This window comes from Cyanistes caeruleus, chromosome 6, assembly GCF_971803275.1.
Source record: "Cyanistes caeruleus chromosome 6, bCyaCae1.hap1.1, whole genome shotgun sequence".
In the NCBI taxonomy this organism is placed as follows: Eukaryota; Metazoa; Chordata; class Aves; order Passeriformes; family Paridae; genus Cyanistes; species Cyanistes caeruleus.
Genome location: NC_141706.1, coordinates 13313146 through 13337054, shown reverse-complemented (window position 1 = coordinate 13337054; position 23909 = coordinate 13313146).

Below are 23909 nucleotides of genomic sequence, written 5' to 3'. Positions count from 1 at the left end.
GTCCCACAAAATCTCCACCAATTCCCAGAACATCCCACAGAAATCCCACAAAAATCCCTAAATCTTCTGAAAACTCGACCAAATTACAGAAACGTCCCATAAAATCAGCAGTTTCCCACAAAATTCAAGAAAAAACACCATAAAATTCCCTAAACCTTTTCAAAATACCACAAAATTCTTGAAAAGCCCCACCAAATTCCAGAAACATCCCACAAAATGTCCCCAATACCCAACAAAATCCCAGAAAAATTCCACAAAATTCCCTAAATTTTCTCAAAACACAACCAAAATTCCAGAAAAATCCCACCGAATCTCCACAAATTCCCACAGAATACATGAAAAATCCCTGATAATTCGTCAGTTCTCTACAGAATCTCACCAAATTCCAGAAAAGTCCCTCAAAGTTCCACAAGCATCCCACAAAATCTCCCTACAAAAACAAAATTCCAGGAAAAATCTCACAAAATTCCCTAAATCTTCTGAAAACTTGACCAAATTCCTGAAACGCCCAATAAAATCAGCACAGTTTCCCACAAACTTCAAGAAAAAACCCCACAAAATTCCCTAAATCTTCTCAAAACACGACCAAATTCTAGAAAAATATCCCACCAAATCTCCACAAATTCCCACAAAATACATGAAAAATCCCTCAAGATCCCTAAATCGCCTCAATATCCCACAAAATCACGCAAAAATCACACAAAACCTCCACAAGTTTCCACAAAATCTAAGAAAAATTCCTCAAAATTCTTCAAGTCTCCTCAAAACCACACAAAGTTTGTGAAAAGGCCCACCAAATTCCAGAAAAATCCCACAGAATCTCCACAAATTCCCACAAAAATCTAAATCAAATTCCTCAAAATTCTTCAAGTCTCCTCAGAATCCCACACAATTCCAGAAAAAACACACCAAATTCCAGAGAAGTCCCACAAAACTCCCTAAATCATTTCAAAACCCTACCAATTCACAGGAGTGTCCCACAAAATCTCTACCAATTCAAAGAACATCCCACAGAAATCCCACAAAAATCCCTAAATCTTCTGAAAACTCGACCAATTACAGAAACGCCCCATAAAATCAGCACAGTTTCCCACAAAATTCAAGAAAAAACACCACAAAATTCCCTAAACCTTTTCAAAATACCACAAAATTCCTGAAAAGCCCCACCAAATTCCCGAAACATCCCACAAAATGTCCTCAATATCCAACAAAATCCCAGAAAAGTCCCACAAAATTCCCTAAATCTTCTCAAAACTCTACCAAATTCCAGAAAAATCCCACCGAATCTCCACAAATTCCCACAGAATACATGAAAAATCCCTGATAATTTGTCAGTTCTCTACAGAATCTCACCAAATTCCTAAAAAGTCCCTCAAAGTTCCACAAACCACCCACAAAATCTCCCCAGTATCCAACAAAATTCCAGGAAAAATCCCACAAAATTCCCTAAATCTTCTCAAAACACAACCAAATTCTAGAAAAATATCCCACCAAATCTCCACAAATTCCCACAAAATACATGAGAAATCCCTCAAGATCCCTAAATCGCCTCAATATCCCACAAAATCACACAAAAATCACACAAAACCTCCACAAGTTTCCACAAAATCTAAGAGAAATTCCTCAAAATTCTTCAAGTCTCCTCAGAATCCCACACAATTCCAGAAAAACCCCACCAAATCCCAGAGAAGTCCCACAAAACTCCCTAAATCATTTCAAAACCCTACCAATTCACAGGAGTGTCCCACAAAATCTCCACCAATTCCCAGAACATCCCACAGAAATCCCACAAAAATCCCTAACACTTCTGAAAACTCGACCAAATTCCAGAAACGCCCCATAAAATCAGCACAGTTTCCCACAAAATTCAAGAAAAAACACCACAAAATTCCCTAAATCTTTTCAAAATACCACAAAATTCTTGAAAACCCCCACCAAATTCCAGAAACATCCCACAAAATGTCCCCAATACCCAACAAAATCCCAGAAAAATCCCACAAAATTCCCTAAATTTTCTCAAAACACAACCAAAATTCCAGAAAAATCCCACCGAATCTCCACAAATTCCCACAGAATACATGAAAAATCCCTGATAATTCGTCAGTTCTCTACAGAATCTCACCAAATTCCAGAAAAGTCCCTCAAAGTTCCACAAACATCCCACAAATTCTCCCTAATATCCAACAAAATTCCAGGAAAAATCCCACAAAATTCCCTAAATCTTCTCAAAACACGACGAAATTCTTGAAAAATATCCCACCAAATCTCCACAAATTCCCACAAAATACATGAGAAATCCCTCAAGATCCCTAAATCGCCTCAATATCCCACAAAATCACACAAAAATCACACAAAACCTCCACAAGTTTCCACAAAATCTAAGAAAAATTCCTCAAAATTCTTCAAGTCTCCTCAGAATCCCACACAATTCCAGAAAAAACACACAAAATTCCAGAGAAGTCCCACAAAACTCCCTCAATCATTTCAAAAACCTACCAGTTCACAGGAATGTCCCACAAAATCTCCACCAATTCCCAGAACATCCCACAAAAATCTCGCAAAAATCCCTAACACTTCTGAAAACTCGACCAAATTCCAGAAACGCCCCATAAAATCAGCACAGTTTCCCACAAAATTCAAGAAAAAAAACAATAAAATTCCCTAAACCTTTTCAAAATACCACAAAATTCTTGAAAAGCCCCACCAAATTCCAGAAACATCCCACAAAATGTCCTCAATATCCAACAAAATCCCAGAAAAATCACACAAAATTCCCTAAATCTTCTCAAAACTCTACCAAATTCCAGAAAAATCCCACAGAATCTCCACAAATTCCCACAGAATACATGAAAAATCCCTGATAAATCGTCCGTTCTCTACAGAATCTCACCAAATTCCAGAAAAGTCCCTCAAAGTTCCACAAGCATCCCACAAAATCTCCTCAATATCCAACAAAATTCCAGGAAAAATCCCACAAAATTCCCTAAATCTTCTCAAAACACGACCAAATTCTAGAAAAATATCCCACCAAATCTCCACAAAAATCCCACAAAATACATGAAAAATCCCTCAAGATCCCTAAATCGCCACAATATCCCACAAAATCCCACAAAAATCCCACAAAACCTCCACAAGTTTCCACAAAATCTAAGAAAAATTCCTCAAAATTCTTCAACTCTCCTCAAAACCACACAAAGTCCTTGAAAAGGCCCACCAAATTCCAGAAAAATCCCACAGAATCTCCACAAATTCCCACAAAATCTAAAATAAATTCCTCAAAATTCTTCAAGTCTCCTCAGAATCCCACACAATTCCAGAAAAACCCCACCAAATTCCAGAGAAATCCCACAGAATCTCCACAAATTCCCACAGAATACATGAAAAATCCCTGATAATTCGTCAGTTCTCTACAGAATCTCACCAAATTCCAGAAAAGTCCTTCAAAGTTCCACAAACATCCCACAAAATCTCCTCAGTATCGAACAAAATTCAAGAAAAATCCCACAAAATTCTCTAAATCTTCTCAAAACACGGCCAAAATGCACAAAAATCCCACCGAATCTCCACAAATTCCCACCGAATACATGAAAAATCCCTGATAATTCGTCAGTTCTCTACAGAATCTCACCAAATACCAGAAAAGTCCCCCAAAGTTCCACAAGCCTCCCACAAAATCTCCCTAATATCCAACAAAATTCCAGGAAAAATCTCACACAATTCCCTAAATCTTCTGAAAACTTGACAAAATTCCAGGAACGCCCCATAAAATCAGCACAGTTTCCCACAAAATTCAAGAAAAAACAACATAAAATTCCCTAAATTTTCTCAAAACACGACCAAATTCCAGAAAAATCCCACCAAATCTCCACAAATTCCCACAGAATACATGAAAAATCCCTGATAATTCGTCAGTTCTCTACAGAATCTCACCAAATTCCAGAAAAGTCCCTCAAAGTTCCACAAACATCCCACAAAAATCTCACAAAAATCCCTAACACTTCTGAAAACTCGACCAAATTCCAGAAACGCCCCATAAAATCAGCACAGTTTCCCACAAAATTCAAGAAAAAACACCACAAAATTCCCAAAATCTTTTCAAAATACCACAAAATTCTTGAAAAGCCCCACCAAATTCCAGAAACATCCCACAAAATGTCCCCAATACCCAACAAAATCCCAGAAAAATCCCACAAAATTCCCTAAATTTTCTCAAAACACAACCAAAATTCCAGAAAAATCCCACCGAATCTCCACAAATTCCCACAGAATACATGAAAAATCCCTGATAATTCATCAGTTCTCAACAGAATCTCACCAAATTCCAGAAAAGTCCCTCAAAGTTCCACAAACATCCCACAAAATCTCCTCAATATCCAACAAAATTCAAGAAAAATCCCACAAAATTCTCTAAATCTTCTCAAAACACGGCCAAATTCCAGAAAAATCCCACCGAATCTCCACAAATTCCCACAGAATACATGAAAAATCCCTGATAATTCGTCAGTTCTCTACAGAATCTCACCAAATTCCTAAAAAGTCCCTCAAAGTTCCACAAACATCCCACAAATTCTCCCTAATATCCGACAAAATTCCAGGAAAAATCCCACAAAATTCCCTAAATCTTCTCAAAACACGACCAAATTCTAGAAAAATATCCCACCAAATCGCCACAAATTCCCACAAAATACATGAGAAATCCCTCAAGATCCCTAAATCGCCTCAATATCCCACAAAATCACACAAAAATCCCACAAAACCTCCACAAGTTTCCACAAAATCTAAGAAAAATTCCTCAAAATTCTTCAAGTCTCCTCAGAATCCCACACAATTCCAGAAAAAACACACAAAATTCCAGAGAAGTCCCACAAAACTCCCTCAATCATTTCAAAACCCTACCAATTCACAGGAATGTCCCACAAAATCTCCACCAATTCCCAGAACATCCCACAAAAATCTCACAAAAATCCCTAACACTTCTGAAAACTCGACCAAATTCCAGAAACGCCCCATAAAATCAGCACAGTTTCCCACAAAATTCAAGAAAAAACACCACAAAATTCCAAAAATCTTTTCAAAATACCACAAAATTCTTGAAAAGCCCCACCAAATTCCAGAAACATCCCACAAAATGTCCTCAATACCCAACAAAATCCCAGAAAAATCACACAAAATTCCCTAAATCTTCTCAAAACTCTACCAAATTCCAGAAAAATCCCACAGAATCTCCACAAATTCCCACAGAATACATGACAAATCCCTGATAATTCGTCAGTTCTCTGCAGAATCTCACCAAATTCCAGAAAAGTCCCTCAAAGTTCCACAAAACACCCAAAAAATCTCCCCAGTATCCAACAAAATTCCAGAAAAAATCCCACAAAATTCCCTAAATCTTCTCAAAACACGACCAAATTCTAGAAAAATAGAATTCACAGGAATGTCCCACAAAATCTCCACCAATTCCCAGAACATCCCACAGAAATCCCACAAAAATCCCTAAATCTTCTGAAAACTCGACCAAATTCCAGAAACGCCCCATAAAATCAGCACAGTTTCCCACAAAATTCAAGAAAAAACACCACAAAATTCCCTAAATCTTCTCAAAACACAACCAAATTCTAGAAAAATATCCCACCAAATCTCCACAAATTCCCACAAAATACATGAGAAATCCCTCAAGATCCCTAAATCGCCTCAATATCCCACAAAATCACACAAAAATCACACAAAACCTCCACAAGTTTCCACAAAATCTAAGAAAAATTCCTCAAAATTCTTCAAGTCTCCTCAGAATCCCACACAATTCCAGAAAAAACACACAAAATTCCAGAGAAGTCCCACAAAACTCCCTAAATCATTTCAAAACCCTACCAATTCACAGGAATGTCCCACAAAATCTCCACCAATTCCCAGAACATCCCACAAAAATCTCACAAAAATCCCTAACACTTCTGAAAACTCGACCAAATTCCAGAAACGCCCCATAAAATCAGCACAGTTTCCCTCAAAATTCAAGAAAAAACACCACAAAATTCCAAAAATCTTTTCAAAATACCACAAAATTCTTGAAAAGCCCCACCAAATTCCAGAAACATCCCACAAAATGTCCTCAATACCCAACAAAATCCCAGAAAAATCACACAAAATTCCCTAAATCTTCTCAAAACTCTACCAAATTCCAGAAAAATCCCACAGAATCTCCACAAATTCCCACAGAATACATGACAAATCCCTGATAATTCGTCAGTTCTCTGCAGAATCTCACCAAATTCCAGAAAAGTCCCTCAAAGTTCCACAAAACACCCAAAAAATCTCCCCGGTATCCAATAAAATTCCAGGAAAAATCCCACAAAATTCCCTAAATCTTCTCAAAACATGGCCAAAATCCACAAAAATCCCACCGAATCTCCACAAATTCCCACAGAATACATGAAAATACCCCTGATAATTCGTCAGTTCTCTACAGAATCTCACCAAATTCCAGAAAAGTCCCTCAAAGTTCCACAAACATCCCACAAAATCTCCTCAATATCCAACAAAATCCCAGAAAAATCACACAAAATTCCCTAAATCTTCTCAAAACACGACTAAATTCTAGAAAAATGTCCCACCAAATCTCCACAAATTCCCACAAAATACATGAAAAATCCCTCAAGATCCCGAAATCGCCTCAATATCCCACAAAATCCCACAAAAATCACACAAAACCTCCACAAGTTTCAACAAAATCTAAGAAAAATTCCTCAAAATTCTTCAAGTCTCCTCAAAACCACACAAAGTCCTTGAAAAGGCCCACCAAATTCCAGTAAAATCCCACAGATTCTCCACAAATTCCCACCAAATCTAAAACAAATTCCTCAAAATTCTTCAAGTCTCCTCAGAATCCCACACAATTCCAGAAAAAACACACAAAATTCCAGAGAAGTCCCACAAAACTCCCTAAATCATTTCAAAACCCTACCAATTCACAGGAATGTCCCACAAAATCTCCACCAATTCCCAGAACATCCCACAAAAATCCCACAAAAATCCCTAAATCTTCTGAAAACTCGACCAAATTCCAGAAACGCCCCATAAAATGAGCACAGTTTCCCACAAAATTCAAGAAAAAACACCACAAAATTCCCTAAATCTTCTCAAAACACAACCAAATTCTAGAAAAATATCCCACCAAATCTCCACAAATTCCCACAAAATACATGAGAAATCCCTCAAGATCCCGAAATCGCCTCAATATCCCACAAAATCCCACAAAAATCCCACAAAACCTACACAAGTTTCCACAAAATCTAAGAAAAATTCCTCAAAAGTATTCAAGTCTCCTCAAAACCACACAAAGTCCTTGAAAAGGCCCACCAAATTCCAGAAACATCCCACAAAATTTCCTCAATACCCAACAAAATCCCAGAAAAATCACACAAAATTCCCTAAATCTTCTCAAAACACGGCCAAAATCCACAAAAATCCCACCAAATCTCCACAAATTCCCACAGAATACATGACAAATCCCTGATAATTCGTCAGTTCTCTACAGAATCTCACCAAATTCCTAAAAAGTCCCTCAAAGTTCCAAAAACATCCCACAAAATCTCCCCAGTATCCAACAAAATTCCAGGAAAAATCACACAAAATTCCCTAAATTTTCTTAAAACACAGCCAAAGTCCACAAAAATCCCACAGAATCTCCACAAATTCCCACAAAATATATGAAAAATCCCTCAAGATCAAGAAATCGCCTCAATATCCCACAAAATTCCACAAAAATCCAACAAAACCTCCACAAGTTTCCACAAAATCTAAGAAAAATTCCTCAAAAGTCTTCAAGTCTCCTCAAAACCACACAAAGTCCTTGAAAGGGCCCACCAAATTCCAGTAAAATCCCACAGATTCTCCACAAATTCCCACAAAATCTAAAACAAATTCCTCAAAATTCTTCAAGTCTCCTCAGAATCCCACACAATTCCATAAAAAACACACAAAATTCCAGAGAAGTCCCACAAAACTCCCTAAATCATTTCAAAACCCTACCAATTCACAGGAATGTCCCACAAAATCTCCACCAATTCCCAGAACATCCCACAAAAATCTCACAAAAATCCCTAAATCTTCTGAAAACTCGACCAAATTCCAGAAACGCCCCATAAAATCAGCACAGTTTCCCACAAAATTCAAGAAAAAACACCACAAAATTCCCTAAATCTTTTCAAAATACCACAAAATTCTTGAAAAGCCCCACCAAATTCCCGAAACATCCCACAAAATGTCCTCAATACCCAACAAAATCCCAGAAAAGTCCCACAAAATTCCCTAAATCTTCTCAAAACTCTACCAAATTCCAGAAAAATCCCACCGAATCTCCACAAATTCCCACAGAATACATGAAAATACCCCTGATAATTCGTCAGTTCTCTACAGAATCTCACCAAATTCCAGAAAAGTCCCTCAAAGTTCCACAAACATCCCACAAAATCTCCTCAATATCCAACAAAATCCCAGAAAAATCACACAAAATTCCCTAAATCTTCTCAAAACACGACTAAATTCTAGAAAAATGTCCCACCAAATCTCCACAAAATCCCACAAAATACATGAAAAATCCCTCAAGATCCCGAAATCGCCTCAATATCCCACAAAATCCCACAAAAATCACACAAAACCTCCACAAGTTTCCACAAAATCTAAGAAAAATTCCTCAAAATCCTTCAAGTCTCCTCAAAACCACACAAAGTCCTTGAAAAGGCCCACCAAATTCCAGTAAAATCCCACAGATTCTCCACAAGTTTCCACAAAATCTAAGAAAAATTCCTCAAAATTCTTCAAGTCTCCTCAGAATCCCACACAATTCCAGAAAAAACACACAAAATTCCAGAGAAGTCCCACAAAACTCCCTCAATCATTTCAAAACCCTACCAATTCACAGGAATGTCCCACAAAATCTCCACCAATTCCCAGAACATCCCAAAAAATCTCACAAAAATCCCTAAATCTTCTGAAAACTTGACCAAATTCCAGAAATGCTCCATAAAATCAGCAGAGTTTCCCACAAAATTCAAGAAAAAACACCACAAAATTCCCTAAATCTTTTCAAAATACCACAAAATTCTTGAAAAGCCCCACCAAATTCCCGAAACATCCCACAAAATGTCCTCAATACCCAACAAAATCCCAGAAAAGTCACACAAAATTCCCTAAATCTTCTCAAAACACGGCCAAAATCCACAAAAATCCCACCAAATCTCCACAAATTCCCACAGAATACATGACAAATCCCTGATAATTTGTCAGTTCTCTACAGAATCTCACCAAATTCCAGAAAAGTCCCTCAAAGTTCCACAAACATCCCACAAAATCTCCTCAATATCCAACAAAATCCCAGAAATATCACACAAAATTCCCTAAATCTTCTCAAAACACGACCAAATTCTAGAAAAATATCCCACCAAATCTCCACAAATTCCCACAAAATACATGAAAAATCCCTCAAGATCCCGAAATCGCCTCAATATCCCACAAAATTCCACAAAAATCCCACAAAACCTCCACAAGTTTCCACAAAATCTAAGAAAAATTCCTCAAAATTCTTCAAGTCTCCTCAAAACCACACAAAGTCCTTGAAAAGGCCCACCAAATTCCAGTAAAATCCCACAGATTCTCCACAAATTCCCACAAAATCTAAGAAAAATTCCTCAAAATTCTTCAAGTCTCCTCAGAATCCCACACAATTCCAGAAAAAACACACAAAATTCCAGAGAAGTCCCACAAAACTCCCTAAATCATTTCAAAACCCTACCAATTCACAGGAATGTCCCACAAAATCTCCACCAATTCCCAGAACATCCCACAAAAATCTCACAAAAATCCCTAAATCTTCTGAAAACTCGACCAAATTCCAGAAACGCCCCATAAAATCAGAACAGTTTCCCACAAAATTCAAGAAAAAATACCACAAAATTCCCTAAATCTTTTCAAAATACCACAAAATTCTTGAAAAGCCCCACCAAATTCCAGAAACATCCCACAAAATGTCCTCAATACCCAACAAAATCCCAGAAAAATCACACAAAATTCCCTAAATCTTCTCAAAACACGGCCAAAATCCACAAAAATCCCACCAAATCTCCACAAATTCCCACAGAATACATGACAAATCCCTGATAATTCGTCAGTTCTCTACAGAATCTCACCAAATTCCTAAAAAGTCCCTCAAAGTTCCAAAAACATCCCACAAAATCTCCCCAGTATCCAACAAAATTCCAGGAAAAATCACACAAAATTCCCTAAATTTTCTTAAAACACAGCCAAAATCCACAAAAATCCCACAGAATCTCCACAAATTCCCACAAAATACATGAAAAATCCCTCAAGATCCCTAAATCGCCTCAATATCCCACAAAATTCCACAAAAATCACACAAAACCTCCACAAGTTTCCACAAAATCTAAGAAAAATTCCTCAAAAGTCTTCAAGTCTCCTCAAAACCACACAAAGTCCTTGAAAAGGCCCACCAAATTCCAGTAAAATCCCACAGAATCTTCACAAATTCCCACAAAATCTAAAACAAATTCCTCAAAATTCTTCAAGTCTCCTCAGAATCCCACACAATTCCAGAAAAAACACACAAAATTCCAGAGAAGTCCCACAAAACTCCCTCAATCATTTCAAAACCCTACCAATTCACAGGAATGTCCCACAAAATCTCCACCAATTCCCAGAACATCCCACAAAAATCTCACAAAAATCCCTAAATCTTCTGAAAACTCGACCAAATTCCAGAAACGCCCCATAAAATCAGCACAGTTTCCCACAAAATTCAAGAAAAAACACCACAAAATTCCCTAAATCTTTTCAAAATACCACAAAATTCTTGAAAAGCCCCACCAAATTCCCGAAACATCCCACAAAATTTCCTCAATACCCAACAAAATCCCAGAAAAATCACACAAAATTCCCTAAATCTTCTCAAAACACGGCCAAAATCCACAAAAATCCCACCGAATCTCCACAAATTCCCACAGAATACATGAAAAATCCCTGATAATTTGTCAGTTCTCTACAGAATCTCACCAAATTCCAGAAAAGTCCCTCAAAGTTCCCAGAACATCCCACAAAATCTCCTCAATATCCCACAAAATTCAAGAAAAATCACACAAAATTCCCTAAATCTTCTCAAAACACGACCAAATTCTAGAAAAATATCCCACCAAATCTCCACAAATTCCCACAAAATACATGAAAAATCCCTCAAGATCCCTAAATCGCCTCAATATCCCACAAAATTCCACAAAAATCCCACAAAACCTCCACAAGTTTCCACAAAATCTAAGAAAAATTCCTCACAAGTCTTCAAGTCTCCTCAAAGCCACACAAAGTCCTTGAAAAGGCCCACAAATTTCCAGAGAAGTCCCACAAAACTCCCTAAATCATTTCAAAACCCTACCAATTCACAGGAATGTCCCACAAAATCTCCACCAATTCCCAGAACATCCCACAAAAATCTCACAAAAATCCCTAAATCTTCTGAAAACTCGACCAAATTCCAGAAACGCCCCATAAAATCAGCACAGTTTCCCACAAAATTCAAGAAAAAACACCACAAAATTCCCTAAATCTTTTCAAAATACCACAAAATCCTTGAAAAGCCCCACCAAATTCCCGAAACATCCCACAAAATGTCCTCAATATCCAACAAAATCCCAGAAAAGTCCCACAAATTCCCTAAATCTTCTCAAAACTCTACCAAATTCCAGAAAAATCCCACAGAATCTCCACAAATTCCCACAGAATACATGACAAATCCCTGAAAATTCGTCAGTTCTCTACAGAATCTCACCAAATTCCTAAAAAGTCCCTCAAAGTTCCAAAAACATCCCACAAAATCTCCCAGGTATCCAATAAAATTCCAGGAAAAATCCCACAAAATTCCCTAAATCTTCTCAAAACATGGCCAAAATCCACAAAAATCCCACCGAATCTCCACAAATTCCCACAGAATACATGAAAATACCCCTGATAATTCGTCAGTTCTCTACAGAATCTCACCAAATTCCAGAAAAGTCCCTCAAAGTTCCACAAACATCCCACAAAATCTCCTCAATATACAACAAAATCCCAGAAAAATCACACAAAATTCCCTAAATCTTCTCAAAACACGACTAAATTCTAGAAAAATGTCCCACCAAATCTCCACAAAATCCCACAAAATACATGAAAAATCCCTCAAGATCCCGAAATCGCCTCAATATCCCACAAAATCCCACAAAAATCACACAAAACCTCCACAAGTTTCCACAAAATCTAAGAAAAATTCCTCAAAATCCTTCAAGTCTCCTCAAAACCACACAAAGTCCTTGAAAAGGCCCACCAAATTCCAGTAAAATCCCACAGATTCTCCACAAGTTTCCACAAAATCTAAGAAAAATTCCTCAAAATTCTTCAAGTCTCCTCAGAATCCCACACAATTCCAGAAAAAACACACAAAATTCCAGAGAAGTCCCACAAAACTCCCTAAATCATTTCAAAACCCTACCAATTCACAGGAATGTCCCACAAAATCTCCACCAATTCCCAGAACATCCCAAAAAATCTCACAAAAATCCCTAAATCTTCTGAAAACTTGACCAAATTCCAGAAATGCTCCATAAAATCAGCACAGTTTCCCACAAAATTCAAGAAAAAACACCACAAAATTCCCTAAATCTTTTCAAAATACCACAAAATTCTTGAAAAGCCCCACCAAATTCCCGAAACATCCCACAAAATGTCCTCAATACCCAACAAAATCCCAGAAAAGTCACACAAAATTCCCTAAATCTTCTCAAAACACGGCCAAAATCCACAAAAATCCCACCAAATCTCCACAAATTCCCACAGAATACATGAAAAATCCCTGATAATTTGTCAGTTCTCTACAGAATCTCACCAAATTCCAGAAAAGTCCCTCAAAGTTCCACAAACATCCCACAAAATCTCCTCAATATCCAACAAAATCCCAGAAATATCACACAAAATTCCCTAAATCTTCTCAAAACACGACCAAATTCTAGAAAAATATCCCACCAAATCTCCACAAATTCCCACAAAATACATGAAAAATCCCTCAAGATCCCGAAATCGCCTCAATATCCCACAAAATTCCACAAAAATCACACAAAACCTCCACAAGTTTCCACAAAATCTAAGAAAAATTCCTCAAAATTCTTCAAGTCTCCTCAAAACCACACAAAGTCCTTGAAAAGGCCCACCAAATTCCAGTAAAATCCCACAGATTCTCCACAAATTCCCACAAAATCTAAGAAAAATTCCTCAAAATTCTTCAAGTCTCCTCAGAATCCCACACAATTCCAGAAAAAACACACAAAATTCCAGAGAAGTCCCACAAAACTCCCTAAATCATTTCAAAACCCTACCAATTCACAGGAATGTCCCACAAAATCTCCACCAATTCCCAGAACATCCCACAAAAATCCCACAAAAATCCCTAAATCTTCTGAAAACTCGACCAAATTCCAGAAACGCCCCATAAAATCAGCACAGTTTCCCACAAAATTCAAGAAAAAACACCACAAAATTCCCTAAATCTTCTCAAAACACAACCAAATTCTAGAAAATATCCCACCAAATCTCCACAAATTCCCACAAAATACATGAGAAATCCCTCAAGATCCCTAAATCGCCTCAATATCCCACAAAATCACACAAAAATCACACAAAACCTCCACAGGTTTCCACAAAATCTAAGAAAAATTCCTCAAAATTCTTCAAGTCTCCTCAGAATCCCACACAATTCCAGAAAAAACACACAAAATTCCAGAGAAGTCCCACAAAACTCCCTAAATCATTTCAAAACCCTACCAATTCACAGGAATGTCCCACAAAATCTCCACCAATTCCCAGAACATCCCACAAAAATCTCACAAAAATCCCTAAATCTTCTGAAAACTCGACCAAATTCCAGAAACGCCCCATAAAATCAGAACAGTTTCCCACAAAATTCAAGAAAAAATACCACAAAATTCCCTAAATCTTTTCAAAATACCACAAAATTCTTGAAAAGCCCCACCAAATTCCAGAAACATCCCACAAAATGTCCTCAATACCCAACAAAATCCCAGAAAAATCACACAAAATTCCCTAAATCTTCTCAAAACACGGCCAAAATCCACAAAAATCCCACCAAATCTCCACAAATTCCCACAGAATACATGACAAATCCCTGATAATTCGTCAGTTCTCTACAGAATCTCACCAAATTCCTAAAAAGTCCCTCAAAGTTCCAAAAACATCCCACAAAATCTCCCCAGTATCCAACAAAATTCCAGGAAAAATCACACAAAATTCCCTAAATTTTCTTAAAACACAGCCAAAATCCACAAAAATCCCACAGAATCTCCACAAATTCCCACAAAATACATGAAAAATCCCTCAAGATCCCTAAATCGCCTCAATATCCCACAAAATTCCACAAAAATCCCACAAAACCTCCACAAGTTTCCACAAAATCTAAGAAAAATTCCTCAAAAGTCTTCAAGTCTCCTCAAAACCACACAAAGTCCTTGAAAAGGCCCACCAAATTCCAGTAAAATCCCACAGATTCTCCACAAATTCCCACAAAATCTAAAACAAATTCCTCAAAATTCTTCAAGTCTCCTCAGAATCCCACACAATTCCAGAAAAAACACACAAAATTCCAGAGAAGTCCCACAAAACTCCCTAAATCATTTCAAAACCCTACCAATTCACAGGAATGTCCCACAAAATCTCCACCAATTCCCAGAACATCCCACAAAAATCTCACAAAAATCCCTAAATCTTCTGAAAACTCGACCAAATTCCAGAAACGCCCCATAAAATCAGCACAGTTTCCCACAAAATTCAAGAAAAAACACCACAAAATTCCCTAAATCTTTTCAAAATACCACAAAATTCTTGAAAAGCCCCACTAAAATTCCCGAAACATCCCACAAAATTTCCTCAATACCCAACAAAATCCCAGAAAAATCACACAAAATTCCCTAAATCTTCTCAAAACACGGCCAAAATCCACAAAAATCCCACCAAATCTCCACAAATTCCCACAGAATACATGAAAAATCCCTGATAATTTGTCAGTTCTCTACAGAATCTCACCAAATTCCAGAAAAGTCCCTCAAAGTTCCCAGAACATCCCACAAAATCTCCTCAATATCCCACAAAATTCAAGAAAAATCACACAAAATTCCCTAAATCTTCTCAAAACACGACCAAATTCTAGAAAAATATCCCACCAAATCTCCACAAATTCCCACAAAATACATGAAAAATCCCTCAAGATCCCTAAATCGCCTCAATATCCCACAAAATTCCACAAAAATCCCACAAAACCTCCACAAGTTTCCACAAAATCTAAGAAAAATTCCTCACAAGTCTTCAAGTCTCCTCAAAGCCACACAAAGTCCTTGAAAAGGCCCACAAATTTCCAGAGAAGTCCCACAAAACTCCCTAAATCATTTCAAAACCCTACCAATTCACAGGAATGTCCCACAAAATCTCCACCAATTCCCAGAACATCCCACAAAAATCTCACAAAAATCCCTAAATCTTCTGAAAACTCGACCAAATTCCAGAAACGCCCCATAAAATCAGCACAGTTTCCCACAAAATTCAAGAAAAAACACCACAAAATTCCCTAAATCTTTTCAAAATACCACAAAATTCTTGAAAAGACCCACCAAATTCCCGAAACATCCCACAAAATGTCCTCAATACCCAACAAAATCCCAGAAAAGTCACACAAAATTCCCTAAATCTTCTCAAAACTCTACCAAATTCCAAAAAAATCCCACCGAATCTCCACAAATTCCCACAGAATACATGAAAAATCCCTGATAATTCGTCAGTTCTCTACAGAATCTCACCAAATTCCAGAAAAGTCCCTCAAAGTTCCACAAACATCCCAAAAAATCTCCTCAATATCCAACAAAATCCCAGAAAAATCACACAAAATTCCCTAAATCTTCTCAAAACATGGCCAAAATCCACAAAAATCCCACCGAATCTCCACAAATTCCCACAGAATACATGAAAATACCCCTGATAATTCGTCAGTTCTCTACAGAATCTCACCAAATTCCAGAAAAGTCCTACAAAGTTCCACAAACATCCCACAAAATCTCCTCAATATCCAACAAAATCCCAGAAAAATCACACAAAATTCCCTAAATCTTCTCAAAACACAACCAAATTCTAGAAAAATATCCCACCAAATCTCCACAAATTCCCACAAAATACATGAGAAATCCCTCAAGATCCCTAAATCGCCTCAATATCCCACAAAACCTCCACAAAAATCCCACAAAACCTCCACAAGTTTCCACAAAATCTAAGAAAAATTCCTCAAAATTCTTCAAGTCTCCTCAGAATCCCACACAATTCCAGAAAAAACACACAAAATTCCAGAGAAGTCCCACAAAACTCCCTAAATCATTTCAAAACCCTACCAATTCACAGGAATGTCCCACAAAATCTCCACCAATTCCCAGAACATCCCACAAAAATCTCACAAAAATCCCTAAATCTTCTGAAAACTCGACCAAATTCCAGAAACGCCCCATAAAATCAGCACAGTTTCCCACAAAATTCAAGAAAAAACACCACAAAATTCCCTAAACCTTTTCAAAATACCACAAAATTCTTGAAAAGCCCCACCAAATTCCAGAAACATCCCACAAAATGTCCTCAATATCCAACAAAATCCCAGAAAAGTCCCACAAAATTCCCTAAATCTTCTCAAAACATGGCCAAAATCCACAAAAATCCCACCGAATCTCCACAAATTCCCACAGAATACATGAAAATACCCCTGATAATTCGTCAGTTCTCTACAGAATCTCACCAAATTCCAGAAAAGTCCCTCAAAGTTCCACAAACATCCCACAAAATCTCCTCAATATACAACAAAATCCCAGAAAAATCACACAAAATTCCCTAAATCTTCTCAAAACACGACTAAATTCTAGAAAAATATCCCACCAAATCTCCACAAAATCCCACAAAATACATGAAAAATCCCTCAAGATCCCGAAATCGCCTCAATATCCCACAAAATCCCACAAAAATCCCACAAAACCTCCACAAGTTTCCACAAAATCTAAGAAAAATTCCTCAAAATTCTTCAAGTCTCCTCAAAACCACACAAAGTCCTTGAAAAGGCCCACCAAATTCCAGTAAAATCCCACAGATTCTCCACAAATTCCCACAAAATCTAAAACAAATTCCTCAAAATTCTTCAAGTCTCCTCAGAATCCCACACAATTCCAGAAAAAACACACAAAGTTCCAGAGAAGTCCCACAAAACTCCCTAAATCATTTCAAAACCCCACCAATTCACAGGAATGTCCCACAAAATCTCCACCAATTCCCAGAACATCCCACAAAAATCCCACAAAAATCCCTAAATCTTCTGAAAACTCGACCAAATTCCAGAAACGCCCCATAAAATCAGCAGTTTCCCACAAAATTCAAGAAAAAACATCATAAAATTCCCTAAATCTTTTCAAAATACCACAAAATTCTTGAAAAGCCCCACCAAATTCCCGAAACATCCCACAAAATGTCCTCAATACCCAACAAAATCCCAGAAAAGTCCCACAAAATTCCCTAAATCTTCTCAAAACTCTACCAAATTCCAAAAAAATCCCACAGAATCTCCACAAATTCCCACAGAATACATGAAAAATCCCTGATAATTCGTCAGTTCTCTACAGAATCTCACCAAATTCCTAAAAAGTCCCTCAAAGTTCCAAAAACATCCCACAAAATCTCCCCGGTATCCAATAAAATTCCAGGAAAAATCCCACAAAATTCCCTAAATCTTCTCAAAACATGGCCAAAATCCACAAAAATCCCACCGAATCTCCACAAATTCCCACAGAATACATGAAAATACCCGTGATAATTCGTCAGTTCTCTACAGAATCTCACCAAATTCCAGAAAAGTCCCTCAAAGTTCCACAAACATCCCACAAAATCTCCTCAATATCCAACAAAATCCCAGAAAAATCACACAAAATTCCCTAAATCTTCTCAAAACACAACCAAATTCTAGAAAAATATCCCACCAAATCTCCACAAATTCCCACAAAATACATGAGAAATCCCTCAAGATCCCTAAATCGCCTCAATATCCCACAAAACCTCCACAAAAATCCCACAAAACCTCCACAAGTTTCCACAAAATCTAAGAAAAATTCCTCAAAATTCTTCAAGTCTCCTCAGAATCCCACACAATTCCAGAAAAAACACACAAAATTCCAGAGAAGTCCCACAAAACTCCCTCAATCATTTCAAAACCCTACCAATTCACAGGAATGTCCCACAAAATCTCCACCAATTCCCAGAACATCCCACAAAAATCTCACAAAAATCCCTAAATCTTCTGAAAACTCGACCAAATTCCAGAAACGCCCCATAAAAACAGAACAGTTTCCCACAAAATTCAAGAAAAAACACCACAAAATTCCCTAAATCTTTTCAAAATACCACAAAATTCTTGAAAAGCCCCACCAAATTCCCGAAACATCCCACAAAATGTCCTCAATACCCAACAAAATCCCAGAAAAGTCCCACAAAATTCCCTAAATCTTCTCAAAACTCTACCAAATTCCAAAAAAATCCCACAGAATCTCCACAAATTCCCACAGAATACATGACAAATCCCTGATAATTCGTCAGTTCTCTACAGAATCTCACCAAATTCCTAAAAAGTCCCTCAAAGTTCCACAAACATCCCACAAAATCTCCCCGGTATCCAATAAAATTCCAGGAAAAATCCCACAAAATTCCCTAAATCTTCTCAAAACATGGCCAAATTCCACAAAAATCCCACCAAATCTCCACAAATTCCCACAGAATACATGAAAATACCCCTGATAATTCGTCAGTTCTCTACAGAATCTCACCAAATTCCAGAAAAGTCCCTCAAAGTTCCACAAACATCCCCCAAAATCTCCTCAATATCCCACAAAATTCAACAAAAATCACACAAAATTCCCTAAATCTTCTCAAAACACGACCAAATTCTAGAAAAATATCCCACCAAATCTCCACAAATTCCCACAAAATACATGAAAAATCCCTCAAGATCCCTAAATCGCCTCAATATCCCACAAAATTCCACAAAAATCCCACAAAACCTCCACAAGTTTCCACAAAATCTAAGAAAAATTCCTCAAAATTCTTCAAGTCTCCTCAAAACCACACAAAGTCCTTGAAAAGGCCCACCAAATTCCAGTAAAATCCCACAGATTCTCCACAAATTCCCACAAAATCTAAAACAAATTCCTCAAAATTCTTCAAGTCTCCTCAGAATCCCACACAATTCCATAAAAAACACACAAAATTCCAGAGAAGTCCCACAAAACTCCCTAAATCATTTCAAAACCCTACCAATTCACAGGAATGTCCCACAAAATCTCCACCAATTCCCAGAACATCCCACAAAAATCCCACAAAAATCCCTAAATCTTCTGAAAACTCGACCAAATTCCAGAAACGCCCCATAAAATCAGCACAGTTTCCCACAAAATTCAAGAAAAAACACCACAAAATTCCCTAAATCTTCTCAAAACACAACCAAATTCTAGAAAATATCCCACCAAATCTCCACAAATTCCCACAAAATACATGAGAAATCCCTCAAGATCCCTAAATCGCCTCAATATCCCACAAAATCCCACAAAAATCACACAAAACCTCCACAAGTTTCCACAAAATCTAAGAAAAATTCCTCAAAATTCTTCAAGTCTCCTCAGAATCCCACACAATTCCAGAAAAAACACACAAAATTCCAGAGAAGTCCCACAAAACTCCCTCAATCATTTCAAAACCCTACCAATTCACAGGAATGTCCCACAAAATCTCCACCAATTCCCAGAACATCCCACAAAAATCCCACAAAAATCCCTAAATCTTCTGAAAACTCGACCAAATTCCAGAAACGCCCCATAAAATCAGCACAGTTTCCCACAAAATTCAAGAAAAAACACCACAAAATTCCCTAAATCTTTTCAAAATACCACAAAATTCTTGAAAAGACCCACCAAATTCCCGAAACATCCCACAAAATGTCCTCAATACCCAACAAAATCCCAGAAAAATCACACAAAATTCCCTAAATCTTCTCAAAACACGGCCAAATCCACAAAAATCCCACTAAATCTCCACAAATTCCCACAGAATACATGAAAAATCCCTGATAATTTGTCAGTTCTCTACAGAATCTCACCAAATTCCAGAAAAGTCCCTCAAAGTTCCACAAACATCCCACAAAATCTCCTCAATATCCCACAAAATTCAAGAAAAATCACACAAAATTCCCTAAATCTTCTCAAAACACGACCAAATTCTAGAAAAATATCCCACCAAATCTCCACAAATTCCCACAAAATACATGAAAAATCCCTCAAGATCCCTAAATCGCCTCAATATCCCACAAAATTCCACAAAAATCCCACAAAACCTCCACAAGTTTCCACAAAATCTAAGAAAAATTCCTCAAAAGTCTTCAAGTCTCCTCAAAACCACACAAAGTCCTTGAAAAGGCCCACCAAATTCCAGTAAAATCCCACAGATTCTCCACAAATTCCCACAAAATCTAAGAAAAATTCCTCAAAATTCTTCAAGTCTCCTCAGAATCCCACACAATTCCAGAAAAAACACACAAAATTCCAGAGAAGTCCCACAAAACTCCCTCAATCATTTCAAAAACCTACCAATTCACAGGAATGTCCCACAAAATCTCTACCAATTCCCAGAACAACCCACAAAAATCCCACAAAAATCCCTAAATCTTCTGAAAACTCGACCAAATTCCAGAAACGCCCCATAAAATCAGCACAGTTTCCCACAAAATTCAAGAAAAAACACCACAAAATTCCCTAAATCTTTTCAAAATACCACAAAATTCTTGAAAAGCCCCACCAAATTCCCGAAACATCCCACAAAATTTCCTCAATACCCAACAAAATCCCAGAAAAGTCACACAAAATTCCCTAAATCTTCTCAAAACACGGCCAAAATCCACAAAAATCCCACCAAATCTCCACAAATTCCCACAGAATACATGAAAAATCCCTGATAATTTGTCAGTTCTCTACAGAATCTCACCAAATTCCAGAAAAGTCCCTCAAAGTTCCCAGAACATCCCACAAAATCTCCTCAATATCCCACAAAATTCAAGAAAAATCACACAAAATTCCCTAAATCTTCTCAAAACACGACCAAATTCTAGAAAAATATCCCACCAAATCTCCACAAATTCCCACAAAATACATGAAAAATCCGTCAAGATCCCGAAATCGCCTCAATATCCCACAAAATTCCACAAAAATCCCACAAAACCTCCACAAGTTTCCACAAAATCTAAGAAAAATTCCTCAAAAGTCTTCAAGTCTCCTCAAAACCACACAAAGTCCTTGAAAAGGCCCACCAAATTCCAGAAACATCCCACAAAATGTCCTCAATATCCAACAAAATCCCAGAAAAGTCCCACAAAATTCCCTAAATCTTCTCAAAACTCTACCAAATTCCAGAAAAATCCCACAGAATCTCCACAAATTCCCACAGAATACATGACAAATCCCTGATAATTCGTCAGTTCTCTACAGAATCTCACCAAATTCCTAAAAAGTCCCTCAAAGTTCCACAAACATCCCACAAAATCTCCCCGGAATCCAATAAAATTCCAGGAAAAATCCCACAAAATTCCCTAAATCTTCTCAAAACATGGCCAAAATCCACAAAAATCCCACCGAATCTCCACAAATTCCCACAGAATACATGAAAAATCCCTGATAATTCGTCAGTTCTCTACAGAATCTCACCAAATTCCAGAAAAGTCCCTCAAAGTTCCACAAACATCCCACAAAATCTCCTCAATATACAACAAAATCCCAGAAAAATCACACAAAATTCCCTAAATCTTCTCAAAACACGACTAAATTCTAGAAAAATATCCCACCAAATCTCCACAAAATCCCACAAAATACATGAAAAATCCCTCAAGATCCCGAAATCGCCTCAATATCCCACAAAATCCCACAAAAATCACACAAAACCTCTACAAGTTTCCACAAAATCTAAGAAAAATTCCTCAAAATTCTTCAAGTCTCCTCAAAACCACACAAAGTCCTTGAAAAGGCCCACCAAATTCCAGTAAAATCCCACAGATTCTCCACAAATTCCCACAAAATCTAAAACAAATTCCTCAAAATTCTTCAAGTCTCCTCAGAATCCCACACAATTCCATAAAAAACACACAAAATTCCAGAGAAGTCCCACAAAACTCCCTCAATCATTTCAAAACCCTACCAATTCACAGGAATGTCCCACAAAATCTCCACCAATTCCCAGAACATCCCACAAAAATCCCACAAAAATCCCTAAAACTTCTGAAAACTCGACCAAATTCCAGAAACGCCCCATAAAATCAGCACAGTTTCCCACAAAATTCAAGAAAAAACACCACAAAATTCCCTAAATCTTCTCAAAACACAACCAAATTCTAGAAAAATATCCCACCAAATCTCCACAAATTCCCACAAAATACATGAGAAATCCCTCAAGATCCCTAAATCGCCTCAATATCCCACAAAATCACACAAAAATCACACAAAACCTCCACAAGTTTCCACAAAATCTAAGAAAAATTCCTCAAAATTCTTCAAGTCTCCTCAGAATCCCACACAATTCCAGAAAAAACACACAAAATTCCAGAGAAGTCCCACAAAACTCCCTAAATCATTTCAAACCCTACCAATTCACAGGAATGTCCCACAAAATCTCCACCAATTCCCAGAACATCCCACAAAAATCTCACAAAAATCCCTAAATCTTCTGAAAACTCGACCAAATTCCAGAAACGCCACATAAAATCAGCACAGTTTCCCACAAAATTCAAGAAAAAACACCACAAAATTCCCTAAATCTTTTCAAAATACCACAAAATTCTTGAAAAGCCCCACCAAATTCCAGAAACATCCCACAAAATGTCCTCAATATCCAACAAAATCCCAGAAAAATCACACAAAATTCCCTAAATCTTCTCAAAACACGGCCAAAATCCACAAAAATCCCACCAAATCTCCACAAATTCCCACAGAATACATGAAAAATCCCTGATAATTTGTCAGTTCTCTACAGAATCTCACCAAATTCCAGAAAAGTCCCTCAAAGTTCCACAAACATCCCACAAAATCTCCTCAATATCCCACAAAATTCAAGAAAAATCACACAAAATTCCCTAAATCTTCTCAAAACACAACCAAATTCTAGAAAAATATCCCACCAAATCTCCACAAATTCCCACAAAATACATGAAAAATCCCTCAAGATCCCTAAATCGCCTCAATATCCCACAAAATTCCACAAAAATCCCACAAAACCTCCACAAGTTTCCACAAAATCTAAGAAAAATTCCTCAAAAGTCTTCAAGTCTCCTCAAAGCCACACAAAGTCCTTGAAAAGGCCCACAAATTTCCAGAGAAGTCCCACAAAACTCCCTCAATCATTTCAAAACCCTACCAATTCACAGGAATGTCCCACAAAATCTCTACCAATTCCCAGAACATCCCACAAAAATCTCACAAAAATCCCTAAATCTTCTGAAAACTCGACCAAATTCCAGAAACGCCCCATAAAAACAGCACAGTTTCCCACAAAATTCAAGAAAAAACACCACAAAATTCCCTAAATCTTTTCAAAATACCACAAAATTCTTGAAAAGCCCCACCAAATTCCAGAAATATCCCACAAAATGTCCTCAATATCCAACAAAATCCCAGAAAAGTCCCACAAATTCCCTAAATCTTCTCAAAACTCTACCAAATTCCAGAAAAATCCCACAGAATCTCCACAAATTCCCACAGAATACATGACAA